This window comes from Rutilus rutilus (assembly GCF_951802725.1).
Source record: "Rutilus rutilus genome assembly, chromosome: 23".
Taxonomy (NCBI): domain Eukaryota; kingdom Metazoa; phylum Chordata; class Actinopteri; order Cypriniformes; family Leuciscidae; genus Rutilus; species Rutilus rutilus.
In genome coordinates this window covers 2,120,001-2,140,000 of record NC_140233.1, presented here as the reverse complement: position 1 = coordinate 2,140,000, position 20,000 = coordinate 2,120,001, and the positions used below count along the sequence as shown (strand labels likewise).

Below are 20,000 nucleotides of genomic sequence, written 5' to 3'. Positions count from 1 at the left end.
TAAACGAAAAAAAAAAAACTACCGAAATTTAAATCTCTAAACGAAAAAAAAAGACTGACATTTAAATCTCTAAACGAAAAAAAAAAAAAAAAAAAAAAAAATTTAAATCTCGAAATGAAACTAAACCGACCGACTCGTTTAAAGTCCCACTGAAGTGCATTGGATCGCGCAGCTTTGTTTGATGCGTTGACGTAATTTCCACTGAAACAGGAAGTTAAGGCGGGACATATTGAATGGCTCCTCCCCCTTTTCAAACAGCCAATAGCGTTTAGTTTCCCTCACAGACTGACAGCACCATGGAAGCGAATCCGAGCGCTGATGATACGATTCAATAGTAGATGTGAATAATTTCTAGCCATTTCATTCTTAACAAACGATTACAGTTGGAAACGTAATAAACCTCGAGTGTTTGAGCAACCGAACACACACTCCAACACATGTTGCTCTGTGACGCGTCAACGTTCGCTTTGGTCAGGTGGTGTTTATAGCAGAGGGGGCGGAGCTTTACATTCTAGAGAGCATTTGATTGGACAGAAGATGTGATGAGAAGCGGTGATGTCATAAAAATCCCTGATCCGTGTCAGTTTTGAATGCTTATTATCTCCTAAATGCGAATTTTGTCATTGTTTTTGAACACACCGGCTTATTCATAACCTTAAGGCTAACATATTCATACTAAAAGCTAAAAGACTTACATTTTGATTTCAGGGGGCCTTTAAGGACAAAGAAGGTTTTTAAAGCTCAATCACATCTTGGTGAACCGAACATGAGCGCTGTCTTTCAGAAAACACATGAGAAACACATCTCGTCTCTCAGACGCAGAATCATTTCTGGCTTACAGACAGAAATAAACGTAAAAAGTGCACGTGACGTCAAAGACACCCGTCTGGTCACCCTTGACACACTTCATGCACTCTGCTTTTTGTCTCTGTCCGTCTCTGTCCTGATGCCCGCGGGTGAAGGAGTCGATGAGGTAAAGCGAGACACAGACGGGTTCAGTTACACAGGCGTGATTTTAATCTCCGTCCCATTATTCTGCTGACAGACTGTGTCCTGTGTGATGGACGGCCCGCGTGAGGAAGAGTCTGACGGTTCTTCCTCCATCAATCAAGTCAAGTCGCCTTCAAAAACACAACAACAACAATAATTACAGGTTTCCAAAAGCTAAAAAATAAAAATGCGTTTTAAGAGTAGATTTAAAAATGTCCAGTGAAGGAGCAGACCTCACATGATAAGGGAGACGAGTCCAAAGCTTGGGCCGGGCCACAGAAAAGGCCCGATCATCCTTTGATTTGTAGCGACACCGAGACACATTTAAGAGGAGGTGATTGGAAGATCTAAGAGCCCTAGCTGGACAATACGGCACAATAAGATCACTAATGTACCTGGGTGCACGGCCAGACAACGCCTTATATATACAAACATAAGGATCTTAAAATCAACTGTGGAAGCCAGTGAAGGGATGCTAAAACTGGGGAAATATGATCCCTCTTTTTAGACCCAGTCAAAAGTCTTGCGGACGCATTCTGGACAACTTGCAGTCGAGATAGTGAAGACTGAGACCAGAATAAAGAGAGTTGCAATAATCTAATCGTGATGTTACAAATGCATGAATCGCAACTTCTAAATCTTTGCTTGAAAGAAGGTTCTTCAACTTTGCAATAGATCTTAGATGGGAAAAGCTTCCTTTGTCTAATTTGTTTATCAAAAAATAGTGAAGAGTCAAAGATCCCTCCAAGGTTTTTGATTTGTTTGCGCACATGTGTTGAGAGAGGACCTAACTGGGCTTCCACAGCAGGATTAGAAACCCAGAATTAAAACCTCTGTTTTATCCTCATTTAACTGCAGAAAATTATTTGTCATCCACCTCTTGATATCATTTACACACTCCAATAACACATCAGATGAAGCAGTGGTGTCAAGCCTTACTGGAAGGTAAAACTGAGAATCATCTGCATAACAGTGATATGAAATGTTGTATTTATGAAAAATGGGAAAACAATAAAGGTCCCAAAATGGAGCCCTGGGGCACACCACACAAAACAGTGTTTGGAGATCGAGAACGCAAACCTTGCAATGGTTTAGATGATACACCAGCATGGAGAACTACATTTACACTAATGCATTTGGCAGATGCTTTTATCCAAAGTGACTTACATTGCATTTCAAAGTCCACATTTACACTCTTATCAGTTCTTGCTTTCCCTGGGAATCGAACCCATGACCTTGGCGTTGCAAGCGCTAGCGCTCCACTGTTTGAGCTCCAGGAAAGCTGATGGATATGCGTATGTTTAACCGTTACAAAAGCCTGATCACCAGTTCCAGACCCTAGTGAGCTCCCTACATAGTGCATTTCTGGGGCTCGTTCTTCGTACGTCGCTAACTCAGTTAGCTGGATTTGATTGTTGACGATTTGGCATGATCTTGGATTGTTTGGTTCTTCGACGCTCATCCTGGACTTGCTGTCATAGCAACAGGTGCGCAATCTTAAACCTGCTCGGGAGCAGGCTTATTTCATGTAAACAGGATTAGACTGCGGCTCATAAACGGAGATGATACGGGAAGTCCAGCGCAGTGCGATAGTGCACTTTCTGATATAGCCTATATATTTTTTTTCCTCGTGACTCATGAGATTGTCGTTTACATTATTAATTTGTTGGAAACGCACATTTATTTTCGACTTGTCGGAGTCGGGCTTTAACTACAGCACAAACTGTACCCTAAGATTAATTGCGAGTGGCTCTTTCCTTTACACTATTGGAGATGCGGAGAACTTGATGGAAAGTGCTGTTTGTCGTGTCATTCGGAGTTTACCTGGCGCTTTTAGGTTTAAAAAACAGTTTTAGTTTTTTTTTTTAGTTTTTTTGTGTGGCATTTCCAAGCCACTGAAGACCCAATGTAAATCAGTTTTTTTAAGCAGCTTTTTAAATTTTTTTATTTATTAGATAGCCTACTATTTATTCGACTATTTAAATATTTTTTTATGAAGATCATGCGATCATGACCATGCTGATTACAGTATGTCACTCAGGCTTATAGGCTAGACTGCCATCAAGGCCTCAATGAAGGGGATTATGTGAACAGAAAGGGGGTTCACAATGTAAATGTGCAGCCCAGTTACTATTGTGATTCTTAATATTCCAGATTAATAATATTATATCAAATAAAAAAAAGGCCGTTGACAAATCTTCCATATCACAAATGTGAAAGCAAAATGGTCAGGATCTGTGTATGACTTAAGAATTTTCAGAGATTCACATGTATGCACATTATTTGAAAGTGGTAAGGAAAGTTCCACAATTAAATATCAAGCTCACTGTATTACATACACTTATGCTGATCCTAACAGAACTGCATTTCTTCATAGGTGATTATGACATGTTCCTGCCTGCAGACAGGTGTTTTATGACCCCATTCCCTGACCCAAACGAGTTACAATGCAGCTCTAGCCAGGACAAGGGCACACAATGAAATGAACTTTGGCTAACTAAAGGGAAGATGTCAGTGTCTGAAAAGTCTGAGGGTTGCACACCTGACAGGGCCTGTGACATTGTTGCTTTTGCATGTGCCATATTACACAACACTGCCAAAAAAAAAAAAATACACTTTTCATTAAATGTTTAATAAAAGACAAATATGCTTAGTTCCTTGAGTTTTATTTCAATTGTTCTTTGTAAAGAAAAGCCAGTGGTCAAGTGCCTGCAACAAGAGATATTAGACACATGCCTCATGCAACAAATAAAAGGAAAAGTTGGCTATCCACTGCCCACCTGTAGGCCTATGTGTCCTCTGTCTGTGCAGACTCTTCTGTAGGCCTTTCTGTAGATGTGGAATCCTTAAACTTATATTGCAGCCATAAAGCATACAAGTATAAATTAAGTTAAGTTATTTATGCACTTGCAGGTAGGCTAGTTCCTCCATATGACAGTTATCTGAGAGGGTTTATTCACTGTCCAGTGCAATGGAAACAAATGGACATTACAAAGTCTTATACTTTCTTTCCTTTGGAAAGTTAGGAAATGTCCACTTAAGTTAACAAGTGTTGGTGTATTATGTAAAAGTGCACAAAAGAGGAAAACACAATGTCATTACAATGAACTACACTTGGGAAAAATGTGATCAATAACTCTTTTTGAACTCTTCTTCAATACATATTTTTACATTAACATAAGTTTATCAGTTTTTACTTCCACAAGTCAAAGCAATTCATCATTGCTCAAGATTTAACAGCTGAAATGACTATATGGCCTTAATTTAATGCAGCAAAAATACAGTGTAGGCTACTAAGATCTTTTTTTTTTCTCAGCCTTTTTCTTGATTGCTTTTATAAACAGACAACCATTTATTTAACAGTGCCTTTCATAAAAGAGACTATAATATAACTAAAAATTACCATTAGAATATTTTTGTACTTCACTTTTATTTGTTCCCATATTCTAGTGTGGTGACTCTGACATTACAATGAACAAAGTAATTATGCAATTATTAAAATACAAAAATATAGGCTAATAAGTGATAAAAACATCTAACATGGCCACTTCTAACGGATTTAAATTGTCTGCTACTTTTTGCCAGCCCTCTCTCCTGGCTTTTGCAGACTTTGAGGTGTTCCCTGGCGTTTTGATTAAAACATTAAAATTCCGAATAAACTTCGACTATTAGTTCTTGCTCTGCTGAGGAGAAAAAAACATAGATATAATATGAGAAAAACTGTGCGCGCTCTTTGGCCACGCTGAGCAGCCAATGGCAGCGTTGCTGATCAATGTTTCCACTATCGATACATATCCCCTTTTAAGCCAGCGCGTGAACGCGCAGTTATCTCAGATAACTCAATCCAGCGATACTAATCCTATCCGGCAAGTGTGTTCGAAGAACTCAATTAGCCGGATTATGATTAGCACGATGAAATCATCTTGGATGTGTCATTTGATCTCGGATGTAATAAGCAACGTACGAAGAACGAGCCCCTGATCTCAACTCTGCTTTAGGAGACAAGGATACAGTTTATGGCAGCATCACATCCCAGAATGCATTGCACAAATGTTAATCTTTCAAATTTGCATTACAAATAGTAATAATTTTAATTAGTTAATAATAGTCTTTTAATGTAAATATTTGTATTTTAATAAATTAATATTTAAATAATTATATATATATATATATAATTATAATACTTATATTTAATAATTAACTATATATAATTATGATAGATAGATTATTAGTTATTAGTTTATGATCAGATTCACTGCATACATACACGTATATGTAAATTTACGCTCAAAGCAATTGAAAGCTAATCAGCCGCGCGGGACGTCGAACTCGAAACGCTCAGATGTCAATACTGTGATCAAAAGTATTGATTATGGATCACAGTGTGAATAACTGGGCGAATTATCCAGCCTGTTTATATTCATGATTTACATGAAATCAATAAGCCGTCATTAATACATGCAGGGAGGCCAACAACGACCCATGATGCATCAGGAGAGCACGCTTACGTCAGCAGATTCGCATGCGGTTTCAGTGATTTTAAGCGATGCGCGAAACGACATAGAGTTGCAGAATCAACTTTCTGAGGGGTTATGAGAATAAAGAGTCGGCTAATGTGTTCCTCCGAAGGTCTGAATGAAATTACAGTGATTTACAGTCAAACCAGAAATTATTCAGACACCAGATATCATTTTTTATATATTTTTTCAGGACACTATAGTTCATTTATGTAAGTGAGGAGAGCAAAATAAAGTAAACCGTGACATATTATACCCAAAGATTCTTCATACAGTGACAACCAGTAACATTTATACAAAAATGGGACCAAAAATGATTGGCTGATCATGTTTTGCTCAAAGTTATGACATTATCAAGATTAATTTGTTCTGACACAGTTTAGCTCTGAGTTCTTGTCACATTTTATTACCATTTTCTAGACTATAGTGAATAAACTGTGATATTATATTTCATCCAGCTCTTGTAGAGTCGCGTCTGCTCACACATGTCACGTTACATCAGCTTCTCTGATTCATGAATATGCTAATGAGGGCATGAAGTCGTCCTGTTTTTTGGACAATGAGAGAAATCAGCCGTAGCAAAACAAGCCTGTACATTAGCATCTTAATACAGGACCTCAGGGAGCACAGGCACACGGCCTTCATTAGCTCACAACAGCAACTGTTCATCGGGACATTGATCCGAGAGACACAAGCTGAGGTCAGACTGATCCTGGATCTTAATCTGCTCATTATTACGAGATGCTGAGTGTGTTTGCACAGCAGTGTTCACACACACAACACCTTTAATGTCAGACTGGACACAATTAGCATGCTAGGGGTGTAGCCATACGGTTAGCAGTTGACTATCGTAAAGTGTTTGGTTACAGTAGTTTTGCTGTGGTATTGAACAAGGACTGGAGATCTTCAGTGGAGGATTGTGTATCTACAAACACACCGTGATCCAGAGGTAGGGGAGGGATGCCCTTTTTAAAATTATTATTATTATTATTATTTATTTATTTATTTATTTTTAGCCTATGGTACATTGGGTTTTTTTATGTCCATGGTATATTTATTGTCTGTTTTTAATAATCTTAGATTGTAAACAGTCAACAAAAGTGTAATTGTAAAAAGGAAAAAAAAGGAGAAAAAAGGAAAAAAATATATATATGAAGGAAAATGTTTTTGTAAAATAAAAGAGGCCCTAAAAGTCTCTCTCTCTCTCTCTCTCTCTCTGTCTGTTTCTCACTCTCTCTGTCTGTTTCTCTCTGTCGCTCTCTCTGTTTCTCTCTCTCTCTCCCTCTCTCTCTTTTTCTGTCTCTCTCTCTCTCCCTCTCTCTCTGTTTCTCTCTCTCTCTCCCTCTCTCTCTCTTTCTGTCTCTCTCTCTCTCTCTCTCTCTCTGTTTCTCTCTCTCTCTGTCTGTCTCTCTCTCTCTCTCCCTCTCTCTCTCTGTCGCTCTCTCTCTCCCTCTCTCTCTCTCTCTCTCAGTCTGTCTCTCTCCCCCTCTCTCTCTCTCTCTGTTTCTCTCTCTCTCTCTCAGAGTAATGCTCACGCCGAGGCTTTCGGCTCCAGTAAATCCAGTTATGAGTCTCTGCAACCGTCCCAGTTCCAGAGGAATCCTCGCACCGGAACCGAGCTCTCGATGGGGTTTTACACTGCAGTTCCACCCAGAGCTCAGTTTCATCAGAGCTCTTTAAATCACAGCCTGGAATTTACTCAACAAACACACACAGTCTAACAAGAGAAGCTCAGATCCTCCGGGAAAGTTTATTTGTGGACGTCAAGGCCTGAAAAATGTTTGAAAGAAGCATTTCAGCAATTCCAGCTTTACCATTCATCATATAAACCAGAGCAGATTTATCAACCCTGACACATTCAGTGCATTAAACACACACACACACGCCTCTGATCTGTCTTTAACAATAAACACACACTTTCAAAATACAGTTATGACACCGTTTTACAGCTTGCCATATATTTCCAGTCATTATGGGATGGATATTCCGGCTCGTGTGACATTTTAACTCGCATCAGGAGAACTGAATTATTGTTTTAATGCTTTCACTTCATCTTTTATGCCGCAAAATGAGAAGAATTGACTCACTGCATGAGTTTTAGGTATTTTAGGATACATTTATGAAGTGATTTTATGTTGACTTTAAAAGAAAGAGACACGAGGAAGCCCAACAGCCCGCTGGGAGTGTGTGTCAGGTCGAGGATCCGCTCCAGCGCTCGGAATTAATGGCAGAAACACCAGAAGGGTCTGAGAGAGACAGAAGAGAGAAACAGAAACAACAAAAACACTGATTCCTCAGTGTTTCTGTCTCGCTTTCCAGATCGAATATATAAACATTCTTAAATCAAGACACATTTACTGGAGAAGAACAATGACTGAAGATATTAAGTCTAATTTTCTGTAAAAATCACCAAAATGAGACGAGTTTGTGCGGTCAAAAATGAAAAAAAAAAATAGGGACTTTCCCTAGTTTCCCCTAGTGGAAGCATTTGGTTCTGCACACAAACAACATCTGATCAACCAAATCTGGAACACATCTGGTTTAGATTTATGGCTTTGATTTTCTCACACGTTTAGAGTAAACGTGTTTTGGAGAATATGTATTTCATGTAAAAATTTAAAATAGTATTTTTGTGCATTTTTCATAACAATAAACGTACAATTCTACAACTTTTTTTAAGTTCACCTTTTTCACTTCAATAATCAATAATCTGCAATAATCACAATAATCTGCCTAGCGTCGTCTTCAAGAAGAGACCTGTCTGCTGCTCAAAAGCATTCATCATGTATGACCGTTTAAGTTGGAGATTTCAGGTCCACGCTCAAAAAGTAGTAAATGGATTATAACGACTGCATAAATATAATTTAGTACCAAAAAAAAATTGAAATAGAATAGAAATAGAGAATATATATTTTTTTTAACTAAAATATAGATTAATATTTACATTCATTTTATTTAAATATAATAAAAAAGACTGTTTAATGTTGCGAATGTTTAATAACTGGAAAACAAGACAAAAATACAAAGAATTTTTTTTTTTTTTGGCAGATGCACTTATCAAAACCATTCTTAACATCTTATGCAGTCTTGCTTCTAAATAATCGTCTTGTTTTAAGTGCTTTTAGATGTTTTAACTGAAAAACAAATCAAAAGTGTGGCATGTTCTGCAGTGCAGAGTTCAGGCTTCAGTTTAGTCCATTAGAGCAACACAACTGGCCCGTTCTGAGCGAGCCGGACTCATGCGAGATCGTGCTGGTCTCACAGGCCCGGTATTGTGTCTTATATTCCTCCCACTCCTCCCATCGCTCTCCACACGCCAGGAATCTGGCAGAGACTTCGGGATCAAAGCGGGGAATGCAGAACACAACCAGAACCATTGAGGAAATTTGTCCAGTGGAATTGAGAGCCGCTCGCCTGATGACATGAGGAAATCACTGAGAGAGAAGAGGGTTTCACTTTATTTTAATGTCCCTTTAACACATTCACTTGACTATAAGTAGCATTGCACCTAACTCTCATTAGACTATTAGTAGAGTATTAGTAGAGTAATAGTAGAGTTTTAGTAGAGTATTAGTAGAGTAATAGCAGAGTTTTAGTAGAGTATTAGTAGAGTAATAGTAGAGTATCAGTAGAGTATCAGTAGAGTTTTAGTAGAGTATTAGTAGAGTAATAGTAGAGTATTAGTAGAGGGTTAGTAGAGTATTAGTAGAGTTTTAGTAGAGTACTAGTAGAGTAATAGTAGAGTAATAGTAGAGTTTTAGTAGAGTATTAGTAGAGTAATAGTAGTAATAGTAGAGTTTTAGTAGAGTATTAGTAGAGTAATAGTAGAGTAATAGTAGAGCATTAGTAGAGCATTAGTAGAGTAATAGTAGAATAATAGTAGAGTTTTAGTAGAGTAATAGTAGAGTATTAGTAGAATAATAGTAGAGTAATAGTAGAGTAATAGTAGAATAATAGTAGAGTTTTAGTAGAGTAATAGTATAGTAATAGTAGCGTATTAGTAGAGTTTTAATAGAGTATTAGTAGAGTAATAGTAGCGTATTAGTAGAGTTTTAATAGAGTATTAGTAGAGTATTAGTAGAGTAATAGTAGAGTATTAGTAGAGTTTTAGTAGAGTATTAGTAGAGTAATAGTAAAGTATTAGTAGAGTAATAGTAGAGTATCAGTAGAGTATTAGTAGAGTAATAGTAGAGTATTAGTAGAGTAATAGTAGAGTATCAGTAGAGTATTAGTAGAGTAATAGTAGAGTTTTAGTAGAGTAATAGTAGAGTTTTAGTAGAGTAATAGTAGAGTTTTAGTAGAGTAATAGTAGAGTTTTAGTAGAGTATTAGTAGAGTGTTAGTAGAGTATTAGTAGAGTGTTAGTAGAGTTTTAGTAGAGTATTAGTAGAGTGTTAGTAGAGTTTTAGTAGAGTAATAGTAGAATTTTTGTAGAGTATTAGTAGAGTTTTAGTAGAGTAATAGTAGAGTATTAGTAGAGTATTAGTAGAGGGTTAGGGTTAGAATAAGTTGACGTAGTTGCAAAGTTACTTATAGTCAGTAGAATTTCTGTTGGAGGAGCATCAGAATAAAGAGTTAGCAGATATTATGTAGACAATACTAATACACTAATGAGAGTTAGTTGACACGGAGTTGCAAAGTTACTGATAGTCAACTGAATGTTCAAATGGGACCATCAGAATAAAGAGTTACCGAGAATATTTAGGCCTGAAATATCAGGTATTTGAATTGCTTATAAAATCTCCATTCATTTGGTTTTAACATAAATACACTGTTAAACTGAATGTGATGCATATTTGTCAGGCATACATCAATGAAACATGCAGGTCTTTAACATAATAAACTGAATGCGTTTTAAATGCACAATAACCAGTTTTATATATTTATCATCAATAAATCCAATCAGTTTTAGTCTCATACATGAACTACCAGGATTTCAGTTCAGATCTGCGTGGAACTGATTATTGTAAAGTTATTTACATGTAAAGCCGAGTAAAACAGTTTTCTTATACCAGAGAAAGATCATAACCGGTTCAGAGAAAAACCCTAATTAAAATGCAGTTTTCTGGAGTAATACGTCCAGATAACTTTAGTTATAATCTGACAAGTCTGTGCGTTTAAACCTTGACCTCTTCATGCACTCCAGTGTTTCTGACAGATTCTGAAACGAGCTCTGATTGAGGACGAAACACAGACGTTTAGAAGATTTAGTCCTTGATGTTGAGCTTGACGTCATGTCAAGTGAGTTTGTTTCCCAATTCCTTCCTGCAGAATGTAAGAGTTTGTTTTAGCCTCGTTTCACTTCAGACTCTTCAGACTTTCGTTCTCCAGGTCAGTTAGCAAACACGTCTCTCGTCATTCAGGGTCCAGACAGAAAACGCCACGTGACAGTCACAACAACACGCTCCTCACGGCCTGATGTCCTTAAATAGATGCTTTAAATCCTGCAGGACAATATAAAGACCTTATCCAGCGAACAGGGAACGTTCTCAAGGTTCTCAAAGTTACGAACAAACGTTCTTCCAGTAACATTTATAATACATTCATTCAAAGTGTTCTGGTCTTTAATAACGTTCTCAGCACGAAAGCATCATTTATACATCGTTCATGGAATGTTTTTTTTCTGAAATGTTCCGTCAGATGTTCGTTTTTTAAATGTCACTGCTAACATTCCGAGAACATTCAAAAGTAACATTCCCATGATGTTTGAAGAATGATACAATGTAATGTTTCCTTAATGTTCCTTTTAACAGAGAAAAAACTTTTGTTTTAATTGACGTTTTAAACAGAACATTTGTTTTCATAACGTAATGGGAACGTTAGCAAAACGTTCTTAGAACATATTTCCCAAGGATTGTTGGAAACCTGTGAAGTGCATGAGAATTTGGAGGGAAATGTGGTTAAATGAGTATATGCCCAAAAATATGCTTCATTTTCAAATGCAAAAAGTTCTTTTCTGTTGATTTTGAAATGCGAAATATCACCTTTATTCTTTTTACAATACAGATTGTTTCAAAGCAGCTTTACACTGATAAAATAATGCAGCAAAGTTTAAAGAAAATAGCGTCACAGTCCAGCTTAAATAAGTTCAGTGATGATTCGATTTTGTTGTAAAAAAGTTATTAATGTAGTTCATTTATATATATATATATAGCCGCTGTGGAGAAAAGCGTGATGTCATCGTCCAGCTCGGTTCAGTGCTCATATAATGGTGTCAATGCAATATTAAGATAAACAAATCTTCCTGAGATTGACTAACCCGTTGAAGCATAACAAACCCAAGTCAGTTTGAGAGAAACTCTGCACCAGTGCTAATATTGGATTAAAGCATGCAGGGATTCATGCAGTAACGCTAAAGTAGCGTGCGCATTAGCATGTTTGCTTTAGTAATAGAAACTCGTTGGTCAATCTGTGGTGTTTTACAGCAAACAAGCGTCCAGGACGGTCAGGCTTCGGGTCTGGGCTCGGATTGGCTGATGTTTGATGGACTGGCGTTCGGCTCCTTCTGTTTGTTTGCCTTTCTTCCTTTGTTTGTTCTAGAGATTTCCTGAGTAAACTGAGTCCAACAGGATCGCTCTATTTTGGTGGAGAATTCGGTCAATTACATCAAATCTAGAGACCAGTTTATTTAATGGCCCTGGCTGAGCGAGGTTTGTTTTTCTGCTGGGCTTCACGCTAAATCAGAGTCAACATTTTGAGCTTCTGTTGTTTTCTTTTAACGGACAACAAACTTTTTTTGCACTTGTTAAGTTTATATGGAATAACAAATCACACTGGAGATTACAACGCCATTATCCTTCAACCAAGAGCCAGTCTCACACCGGAAACCTCTAAGCTAATTATTGGAAGGGATGAGAAAAGGAAGAAGGGAAAAACAGCTTTAGATTTCCATTCGAAGAGCAAAATCCATCTAGAGAAGAAGGGAGGAAAGTGGAGGAGAATCCCGGCAGGAGATGAAGAACTTGTGCTGGTTCTCCACGGAAAAACGCCATCTTTCCCTAATTAGCAAGAGTTTGTTGGAGCGCTTTCCCTGCGGGAGACGCACTGAGGTCTCAATCTGATTTAAAGGATTAAAGTCTCCGAGCACACGTCGAGACCTCAGGGTGGCGGAAGTTCTCGCTCACGCTTCACAATCCTGTGTGTCATTAGTGGGAATGTGCCGGACAGTTTCACGCTCCCGCTGACCGACCCATGCTAATCCTAACCGGCTAATTGGGTTAGTCTGAAAGGGAATTATTCTTCAGTGTAAATAAAATACTGTGGAAAGTCAGCTTACGGTTAAATGACTGAAACCTAAAAATAACCTTTGGAGAAATTGTGTTAATATGTTCTTATTAGTACATAAAAACTTTGCTGCAGAGTTATGGGAATGTTATTTTGTTTTAAAAACACATTTAAACTAAAACGAACATGTTACATTCACAGAAACGATGAAAAGTATAATAAGGATATATGTCCACTGGTGTGGACGATAGTTATCGTTATAGTTATATTTATCGGTAAAGTCATAGTTATCTTTATAGTTATCTTTATAGTTATCTTTATCTTTATAGTTATCGTTCCAGTTATCGTTATCGTTATTAGGGGCTTTCGTACCGGATAGTTCTAGGAACGAGCCACCAGGGTATTTCCCCCATAGATATCATATATAAAGGCTAGATGTCTTGTGCGCGCTGCTGGCCAATGGAGGTCGACGTCCGCACGTGGCGGCCATCTTGCCACAGTGTACTCGCTCACTACTTCAATGGTGCATGTACTTTTAAATAACCATAACTTGCTAATTTTTCTACCGATTTTCAAACGGTTTGGTTTGTTATAAACGTCAGAGATGTAGTTATGACACTGCATACATATGAAAAATTATAACATACATGTTCAAGCATTCGGAATTATAGCCACGTTAATAACGTTTGTAAGAAACCAAACCGTTTGTAAATCCGTCAAGATTTCAGCGAGGATTTGTGTGCGTGCTGATCACTCACCTTAATGCACAGAGCACTGACACAAGATGGCCGAACGGTGATGCCGGAAGTGACTGCGCCATAAGACATCTAGCGTTTATATATGATATCTATGATTTCCCCGAGGACTAATGGTTCCCCTAGGAACGTTTTCCTGGTTGCGTTCGCACCGTCAGTAGGAACTCTGAAGTGACGAAAGACACGCTTGTTGTGACTTTTATTTTGACGGCGCTGAGAACGACTGAGCTCACAATGCTCGCATTCTCCGTGTTCAATTCAATTCAATTCAATTCAAGCTTTATTTGTCATTGCATAAATACAGTGTATTGACACAACGAAATTACAAGTGCTACTCCAGATCAGTGCTTTTAAAAGATAAAAAAAAAATATATATATATATATTAATCAAACCCCCCCCCCCCCCCCCATCCCTTTCAAACATTATACTCTCATGTCATTTGTTCATTAGTTTACTGTCTAACAGTCCTGTCTAATACGATATTAGATAGAACTGTTATACATATAAAGTAGACAGTAATGAAGAGTTATTATCGTATGGCGTGTGTCTGATGTCCAGTGTTGCTGAGAAGAAACACATAATCATGTTTCTCTTGGTCTCCTCAAAGTTGTGTTGGATTTTCTCCTCAGTGTAAAGGTTGAGATCTCCATCTATCACTGTTTTCCATGTTCGTAGAGTTAGCTTGTGGAGTAAATATATAGGCTATAATCTGTGTGTTCACACATCTTTTTTAAAAATGGTGTGTGTTGGTGTTTCGCGTGTGTTCGGCCAATCAGCGAACACTAACGTCACGGATAGTTCCTATAGCGCTGGTTTAGAGAGTAAATTAGTTCCTCCAAAAGGACTTCCTAAAACTAAAATCGTTCCTAGTTCCTGCGGTGCGAACACGGCAAAATCCGGGAACTTCCGCCAATAGTTCTAGGAACTATGAAAAGGTTCATCCGGTGTGAAAGCCCCTATAGATATCTTTATAGTTATCGTTCAAGTTATTGTTATATAGTTATATTTATAGTTATAGATAGTTATCATTACAGTTATTGTTTTAGTTATCTCTATTGTTATCATTATTTTTTATGGTTATTGTTCCAGTTAATGTTATAGTTATCTTTATAGCTATCGTTATAGTCATTATAGTCATCTTTACAGTTATCGTTATAGATATCGTTCTTGGTGTGAACGAGCCTTAAGTGAATCCAATGATATTGTTAAAGCGACAGACAACACAACTGCAGTGCTTATATGCTGGTGTGTTCGGTAATATAGTTATCGCTCTTAGTGTGACCAGCCCTTAAGAGTTGGGGGAACATTCTGTCTTTGGTTGTTGTTGTTAATGTTGTGGTTTATGTATAAATTTGTTGCTAGTCCTTCTCTTGAAGCCTATAAATCTGAAGATAAATGACACAGTACGTGGAAAGTCCATTACAAAGCGCTGTAAGTGGAGGCCATTGCTAGTTTACAACTCAATCATGTTGTTGAAAGCATTTTTACGAGCCTCTGCCATAAATATTGGGGCAGATAAAGCGCAGATAAGCCTCAGATAAGAGTGAGTGTGAGGGGGCTAATGGGTTAGCATGTCTTCAGGCACGTAAATCAGGTCTGAAGATATGATATCTGTGATGACCCAACGCCTTTAAGAGCTCCTGCTGCTTATTTACTGCAAGCGTTCAGACCAGGCAGGAATAACTTGCATTTCAAAACCATATAATAGAAGTGTAATTTGGGAAGTTTGATTCTGTGCATCTTGTGACATTTAAGCTGAAGTCATGTAACATGCACCTGGTCCAGATCAAGCTGATTTAAAACTGTAAAACGGCAAACTTAAGATCAAGCAGCGTTTGATTGACAGGCTGAACCTGGTCTCACTTATCCACTGCAGACTAGAGAACCGGTCATCGGGTCACAACCTCCACTAAACCCCTCATACACGGCAAAACAACCAGTTTTCCAGCACAAATATCTAAACATTCTTAAATCAAGATATGTTTGCTGCAGAAGCAAAATTAACAACGATATTAAATCTGTCTAGGGTCAGAAAAATAAACCACGGTAAAGAAAATGCATGTTTCTGCATGAATTTTCTGGAAAATTCTGTCTTTGGTTGTTGTCGTTAATGTTGTGGTTTATGTAGAAATGTGTTGCTAGTCCTTCTCTGGAAGCCTATATAAAGCTGAAGATAAATTACACAGTACAAGCTCTGCCAATAAGGTCGGAAAAGAAAATGTATGTTCCTGACCTCACTGACAAATATTTGTTCTGGTTTTTAACCATAAACACTTAATTTTTTAATTCATATCTTCATTTTGCTTCACCGTTTTGCATTTTGAAGTCATTTTGCTTCTCCGGTAGCTAAATGTATGTTGATTTAAGAATATTTCGATATTTGTCGTGAAAAACAAGACAGTAATACTTAGTAAGAAAAATATTTTGAAGGTTATACATTTCAGAAAGTGCGCGCGTATTACGTTGCGTCTGTGCGCGCGTTGCGTCATGTGAGGCACGCGGACGCGCCGCGCGCAGGAGGTAAGCGAAACTCCCCAACACACACACGCACTCACACACACACACAGAGCTCTCACACAAACACGCTCGTTCCCCTCATCTGAGTGTGTTTCACCTCAGATATGCAGTTTAAAGCCCGGATCTGCAGTGACCGACGCCAATGAGCGCGAGCGCGGATCCGAATAACGAGGATAACGAGGATCTGAGCTGGAAACCGGATTGTTTTGGGTCGCTACTGGAGAAATATTCGGGTAAGATCTGATGTTCAGCGTTTCATACGTGTGTGAAAGACTTCTGCTCAGTTATAATGGATAGAATATACGCTTTTTGTAACATTTGCGTTCAGAGACACGCTTAGATTGATGTCTGATGTTATTATTAGGGGCGTTTAGTTGTGAAGTCTGGAAAAAACTCTGGAAAAGCTCAAAGGAAAAGTGTCCCAAGAGCTTCTGGTCTATTTCTAAACTCATTATCCAGGTCGGTGTTACAGAAAAGGCCAGAGTTTGCAGTGAAGTTGTCAGAAACACAGAAGGGTTTCTTGCATGTGTGTTTGGACTCAGCTGTGCCTGTCACTTCAGTGACAACTGCTCCTTCCCAAACACTATCTTAATCTTAATCCCAAGGTTTCCATCAGATTCTTCAGGCGCTGTTCTTCATGTTCTTCGCTTTACTTCATTGATCTGCATCTCTGCCTATTTCCAGACACCGTGGGAATAGACCAGGGCAAAAATGACAGTTGGCTGTGTCATCATTTAGGCCACTCATCCTCAGCTTGTTCGGAATGAAAAAATAAAAAAGGTAATTGCGAGTAATTTTATCTCACAATTCAGATTTTTTTTTTCTCTCGCAGTTCTGAGTTTATATCTCTCAATTTGGATTTTCTTTAGAATTGCAAGACATGAACTTGAAACACTGAGAAAAAAGTCCGAATTGCGAACTCAGAATTCCAAGAAGTGTGAAATGAAACTCGGAATTAAAAAAAAGTTAGAATTGTGAGATTTAAACAAAAAAAATATAAAAAAGTAAGAATAGTGAATTTAAACTCAGAATTCTGAGAAAAAAAAGTCAGAATTGTGAGATTTAAACTCAGAAATAAATAAAAAAGTCAGAATTGTGAGATTTAAACTCAGAAATAAATAAAAAAGTCAGAATTGTGAGATTTAAACTCAGAATAAAAAAAAGTCAGAATTGCGAGATTTAAACTCAGAATAAAAAAAAGTCAGAATTGCGAGATTTAAACTCAGAATAAAAAAAAGTCAGAATTGTGAGATTTAAACTCGGAATTAAAAAAAGTCAGAATTGTGAGATTTAAACAAAAAAAATATAAAAAAGTAAGAATAGTGAATTTAAACTCAGAATTCATGAGAAAAAAAAGTCAGAATTGTGAGATTTAAACTCAGAAATAAATAAAAAAAGTCAGAATTGTGAGATTTAAACTCAGAAATAAAATAAAAAAAGTCAGAATTGCGAGATTTAAACTCAGAATAAAAAAAAGTCAGAATTGCGAGATTTAAACTCAGAATAAAAAAAAGTCAGAATTGCGAGATTTAAACTCAGAATAAAAAAAAGTCAGAATTGTGAGATTTAAACTCGGAATTAAAAAAAGTCAGAATTGTGAGATTTAAACAAAAAAAATATAAAAAAGTAAGAATAGTGAATTTAAACTCAGAATTCATGAGAAAAAAAAGTCAGAATTGTGAGATTTAAACTCAGAAATAAATAAAAAAAGTCAGAATTGTGAGATTTAAACTCAGAAATAAAATAAAAAAAGTCAGAATTGCGAGATTTAAACTCAGAATAAAAAAAAGTCAGAATTGCGAGATTTAAACTCAGAATAAAAAAAAGTCAGAATTGCGAGATTTAAACTCAGAATAAAAAAAAGTCAGAATTGTGAGATTTAAACTCGGAATTAAAAAAAGTCAGAATTGTGAGATTTAAACTCAGAATAAAAAAAAAGTCAGAATTGTGAGATTTAAATTTAAAAAAGTAAGAATAGTGAGATTTAAACTCAGAATTCATGAGAAAAAAAAGTCAGAATTGCGAGCTTTAAACTCGGAATTAAAAGAAAATTTGCCATTTTGGCGGAAACAAGCCTCTATACTTTCCAAACCTGTATGCTGTTATTTATGTATTTTTGCTGAAACTTTATACAGCTCTTTTCCATTCAGTCTGCGACTGTCCGGCTGCAAAAAGCACAAAAACAGCATCGTAACATTCGTCCGTATGAAGACTTGACCTGTTAGGACACTTCTGTGGTGTTTCTGTTATTTTTAGGAAGTTGATAGTCATGTTAGCCTATTCATTGCATGGAAAAATTGTCCATGAAGAATTTTCAAAATACCTTGTTTTGTTTTCCACTGAAGAACTGCAGTCAGACCGGTTTGGAACGACGTGACGGCGAGTAAAAGGTGATGTTTTACTTTGATAAGCACAGTTAGAGCTAGCAGGGAAGTTTACCGCGGTACAGTAGGGGTTTATCTGCACTCATATGTCACGAAGCGTTTGCTGTGATGCCAGCTGGAAGAGTTCGGCCCCGCAGGGCCCCGCAAATGTCAACAGGACTCCGTTTCCATATGAAGACACGCATTCACACACACTCTTTGAGAGACAGATCCTCTCTTCACCCTCTTGATCCCAGATTGAGACGATTGAGGCCTGAAAGCATCAGGAGGAACTGGCATTGATGTGTGCTTGAAATGATGACTGGTCAATATATGATGTTTTTGAGCTCAGGTTTGGTGTTTTTGAGCTCAGGTTTGGTGTTTTTGAGCTCAGGTTTGGTGTTTTTGAGCTCAGGTTTGGTGTTTTTGAGATGATGGTGAAGTGTTGGCGTCCTCTAGTGGTGCTGTGAGGACATGCATGATTATCCTTAATGTGTTTAAACTACTTTAGTGCGCTTTTCTTCTTACATGGAGTCATTTAGATCAGTGTTTCTCCAAAAGGGGTCCGAGGCCCTCAGCAGACTTACAATGAATGATGATTTAAACTCAATCGAAAAAGCGAAAACAACTCAAATTCAAGATTGTTCTAATATCTTGTAGAAAATCATTCTAATATGATGATTTGCTGCTCAAGAAAGATTTCTCATTATTATCAGTGTTGAAAACAGTTATTTACCTTTGTATTTTCAGAAGAACAGCGTTTATCTGAAACTGAAGCGTTTGTAACATTAAACACTGAAGTTTGAACTTATTTTTTGAGGGAAATAAATCAAATCAATACTTTTATTCATCAAGGATGAATTAAATTGATCAAAACTTACACTAAAGACATTTAAAATGTTACAAAAGATTCTATTTCAGATAAATGCTGTTCTTTTGAACTTTCTATTCATCAAAGAATCCTGGAAATGTTTTTTACACAACTGTTTTCAACATTAATAATAATAATAATAAATGTTTCTTGATCATCATATTATAATGATTTCGATCATTCTAATATGTGTTGATGATTTAAACTCAGTCGAAATCAATCAAATAATGAATATACAGTTTTGTAGTTGTGTGAAGATCTAAATTAAAACTAAAAAGAGAGTAAAAAAGTAACATTCTTTTTAAATCATTGGCTGAACCCAAGAGAAAAGCTTCTGTAATTTGAGTAAGTTTCAATGTGTGTGTGTGTGAGACTCCAGTGTGTGTTGGTTTAGTGCCTGATACACACAGAGCCAGGTTTGTGTCCGGTGCGTGTGTGTGTGTAAACGCTGCGAATCCTCCGGCAGCTTTAGAGCCGCACGCGACTGAACGACTCACAGCGAATAACAGCGTCTTTCATGAGCGCAGGACACACACACACACACACACTCTGACTGATGATGCACTGAGATCATCAGAATACATAGATCTCTCACTCACTCACACACACACACACACACACACACACACACACTGACTGATGATGCACTAAGATCATCAGAATACATAGATCTTTCACACACACACACACACACACACTCACTCACTCACTCACTCACTCACTCACTGTTTTGTTCTGAATGGTGTTCAAATTTTCTGGAAAA

General features: G+C 37.3%; 1 protein-coding gene across 1 annotated transcript in view; it reads left to right on the top strand.

Moving 5' to 3' along the window:
- Positions 1–15,951: 15,951 nt before the first annotated feature.
- Positions 15,952–20,000, top strand: part of prickle1a (prickle homolog 1a) — a 25,922-nt gene continuing 21,873 nt past the window's right edge. Inside the window, exons 1-2 of the mRNA XM_084397936.1 lie at positions 15,952–16,006; positions 16,106–16,236. The gene's annotated coding sequence lies outside the window, so the exon portion shown is untranslated. The remainder of the gene's footprint in view (positions 16,007–16,105; positions 16,237–20,000) is intronic.